Here is a 4521-nt window from a genome sequence, read left to right on the forward strand (position 1 = left end):
CACAGGCCTCTTATGGAGCTTCATTTTCTATTAAATAATACAAAGTGAAAGAACAGGTTATTTTAGTGTTTAATATTTTTTAAAAAAGGATTTGTCATCATTCTGGCAAGTTACTCATTTTTTTTCTGATTTCACTGGACATTGTAGTTTATTTATTATTAATTTTTAAGTAAAAGGCATTTTGTTTTCAAAGACAATATCCTGCCCCAAGGAAAGAGAACCCCGTGCCACCCCTTTGTCTCCTCTTAGTTTTTCCTTCGTCTCTTCTTTCCATTCTTCCCTTGGGGCAGGAAATGGCGATATTTTTTTGTAAACACGATAGGGACGTTTACTTAAAAATTCTGAAATCTTTCTTAAAGTCTATACAGCGAGAATAAGAAAACAAACGGTTGACATCGTTGGCCGTCGTCGTCGATCGGGACAAATTGGTCGACGCCAACTCCAGCTGCAATAGCGTGAAGCGCCTGATTTATTCGATGCGGATGGGCGAGTGGTTGGCCGCGGGACAACCAGAGAGAGTCCCGTCTCTCTTCAACAGCACGGGGAAACTAAACACAAGTAGGCCTATATGTATAGCATAAATAAGTAATATACTTAAAAGATATCGTCAAAAAGGAAGAAGAAGAATAACGAGTATTTGTCCATAGCTCCGATTGGCGTTTGTTTCCGATATCATCAGAGCGCATACACATAAGCGGGGAACAACCCATGCTAATACAGGGGAAAAACCATAACGTCTGTTAGTCAAGGGTTTCCCGTGACGTTCGGTATACTTTCACGAAAGAGGAGCAGAACCAAATCGGGTTACATGTGGAAGAAATTTGAACCACCAAAAATTTAGCTGCCAATAACACTAACCAAATAATCAAAAAATGATCGGTTAAACAAAATAAATGCACAATTTTATTAAAAAACAGTTTACTGCATTTTCTGTTCGCATTTACTTAGTTAAAAACTCACATATCCTCCCCAAATCTCTCTATTTTAAATTATGCGCTTAAGATGCAGCGTTGCCATTTTCACAATTGACTGAAATTTTGTGAAATTTCTTACACACCGACGTCTGATGGCCCCAGATTATGACGTCTGTCTGTCGGAAATAAAATAAAGTTGATATTCCTCTATTTTTTAAGATATAGTTCAGATTTTCTAAACAAAAGTAATTTTTTTACTGTTCCCGCCGACTTCGGGATCGCGTCATGCTTGAACGCCCCGGCCGCCAGTCGACAGACGTGGCTTTTCGTGTGTGTCATACCCCCCCCCCCCTAACCACATTTTAACCTCAAACCTTTTGCTAATTAATTGTAATTTTTTGTCGCCCAACTCCCAGACTAATACTTTTATTTTTTCATAATTCTTATTTTTATTTAAATGGTAGCGTAAAGAAATATAATTTCCCACGGAGTATTCGTCCCCTTTGGCTTTTAAGGTAATATTAATGTAGCTAACCACAGGAACCAGGAAGTTAGGACGGATTGATTTCTGAATAGAGGAAGTGACTTATGCGTACCCCACTTGTTTGAGTAGGGGAGACTGGAGTATACCGGGACACCGGGTCAAAAGGGAAAGTAGGGGAAAAAATAGTAGATATTAATAAAATTAATAAAAATTTTAGTATGTTATTTCAATACGTATATTCTACTTTGGCATAAAATTTGGCGGAGTTTTGTCAATAACTGTATGAGTTATTGACAAAACTCAAAAAACGTCTTTTTTTAGTTATTTTTGTCTCCGCCATTTTATGTTTATAGAACCAAATAAACGCTAATGGCATGTAAATTTAATATGGAAATGAAGATAAATCATTTCTTGATCGTTAGGAACAAAAATTCGAATTTTACATTAATTAGTTTAGACAGTATTAACTTTTTAAAAAAAGTGTCTAAACCGGGAAATCGGGACAGCTGTTTTTGACTATTTTGGGACAGTTACGGGCCAATCAGCGTACAGCATTTTAAAGAGGCTTGATTTCCTGACCTGGCAACGCAGGATATCCTACTGCTCCATAAGGGTTTTGTTTATATAATAAAAAAGGTTCATAAACCCAATAATAAAATTGAAAAATTTATAAACTCAAAGAGTCTATGCAGTGGAACACTATTTCAATATTTTTAAATTTTATTAATGAATTTTAAGGCGAAAACGGAGGACGTCCCTCACCACCCACCCCAGTGTCCTCACTTACCCCCAAAAAATAGGCTCCTCCCATAAATCTGAGTAAACTTTAAAGGTCTTTTATGGGGAAATGGTTCATTATTAAATTATACAAAAAATATGGAGGGTACATTACAATAAGGAATACATAAAAATTTTTTTAAAGAAATTAAATGATTAATTTGGGAGATATAGGGGGCAAACGAAAACCGTCCCGTCTTACTCCAGTCTCCCCTACACATGTTCGAAATTGACATGAACTTGTTTTACTTTTTACTTAAATTTCATTACATTGTCACGTTGACGAGGAACATTGTTGGATCACCTTTTAAAAATATTTCATCATCCTGTTTACATGTATGGTATCTTCGTATGTATTTCGCTGTATCTGTACGTACTTGGAAAAGGCTGTGTCTGTTCGACATCTTTTTTCACATTTTTTTAGATCGCGAAACACAGAAATAGACGGTATAAATCATTTGCTACAAGAACCCACCTCGCTCTGTCTAACTTCATCTGGTGTGGAGTGTGGATAATTTTTAACCGGGAACAAATTGCAACATCAGATTTTCTTCATGAACTTTGTCATTTTTTAAAGATGTATATCTTTAGTAAAAACACTTCGGAAATATTTATGGTTACTGTTTAAAGAATACAACATGAAATTTAAAATGTTAAAAAAAGTAATGAAATAAATTTACGGAAATAAAATTAATTTTTTAGCTAAAAAATATTCCTTATCCTCTTATTCATGATATTGTCAAGTTTGAATAACATTGGATGAACGATGTTCTTATAATAAAATTAATCATGAGGAACTCTCCCCCTCCGTTTACATCGCTTTTCGCCGTATATTCGGCCAAAAAAAACTAATTGATAGGAAATGGCGAAAAGCGATGTAAACGGAGGGGGAGAGTTCGAGTTTTCGTGACATTTCACGTTTTTCAACCATGATTATCTCATGAACGGAAAAAGATAAAAATCTGGACTTTATTCCGTTAGAATCGCCTTGCGATTCTGAACAGAATACATCTAGTCCGGATTTTTAGAGTCCTTTTCCGGATTACGATCCGGAAAGTACCTCCACCAGAAAGGGGAATTTCGGTACGCTTGAGTGGGAGATCGCTTGTTAAACTTGACAGCTGTTGCAAATGAGATGCCAACGCCAGTGGTATTACCTGAGGAACCTCAGGGGTAAAACGGACAGGCCAAGAAAAGATCCTTCAGCACCTAAAACTACCACAATCCCTCCTCCTGATATACATTTACGCTCATGTTTTGCGAAAGTCAGTGCGTTTTCAAAAATAAGAATTAGATTCTTTTTACAGATGTATTGTTCCGCGCTACTAACTTTACTTCTCCGCTCTTTCTTCCGCTTTGACAATCGACACGTGTAGTTGTTCTCAACCAATCGAAAAAGGTACCATGGATGTAGAGGATCAAATTTATTGTTCCTTCCCCTACCCTGTAAGTAAACCCAAAAATGTACAGTATAATTTATAGGTAAAAAATAAGGACGTCATCACATGGACAGGATATGCATGTACTTAGTGGTTGTCTCCGAAAGAGATATCCACTAACGTCTGTTAGCACATGACACCACATTTAAGTAGCAAGTACTAAAAGTCAGCGCCAATGATTGCTGGGTGTCTGCACAGTACCCTGAAATGTGCGACAACAATCCAATGATTAAAGAGGGAAACACTCTAAAATCCTTACTTGAATTCAGAAAGCTATTGGATTACAACACAAGTAAACGTGTGTAAACGTGGAACGTGTGCACAGAGCTGCATCACATAGATTTTAAAATTGGCTAAGCAATGCCATGACTGTCCGGTAACATTACGATTTGGAATTTTTTCCAACTCAAGTAACGACGAATTTTCTAAGCACAACGACCTGACGATTGTATGGAAAAAGCCGGAGCAGTCCGATTATGTTGACACCAGAAACGTTTTTAAAGGGACCGGAAATCTCACTGACGGAATAAAGCAATCCAAATTGGAAGACTCTAATTCACAAATTGAAATCATTTTTTATAAAAACATTACAACACTATGCAACAACGTAACATCATATCCAGTCATGGGAGTTCCCGACACTCATGTGGAAATAACAACGGGGAAGGAAAGACGACAAAGAAGTTTTTGGTTGGGTAAAGTGAAGTGTAATAAAGAAAAATACTATTTTAAGAACAATAATAACAATAAATGATTTTTAAATATCAATCGTAAGAAATATTCTTCTAAATCCCCTTTACTTCTGTCCGCTAAATGACAAGTTGCGAGACATAGTATCTAATACATTGAAAAAAAAAACGGTTTGAATACCATATATAAAAAACCAATTCAACATCAACAAGTCGGT

Source organism: Daphnia pulicaria, chromosome 8 (assembly GCF_021234035.1).
Source record: "Daphnia pulicaria isolate SC F1-1A chromosome 8, SC_F0-13Bv2, whole genome shotgun sequence".
NCBI classification, from domain to species: domain Eukaryota; kingdom Metazoa; phylum Arthropoda; class Branchiopoda; order Diplostraca; family Daphniidae; genus Daphnia; species Daphnia pulicaria.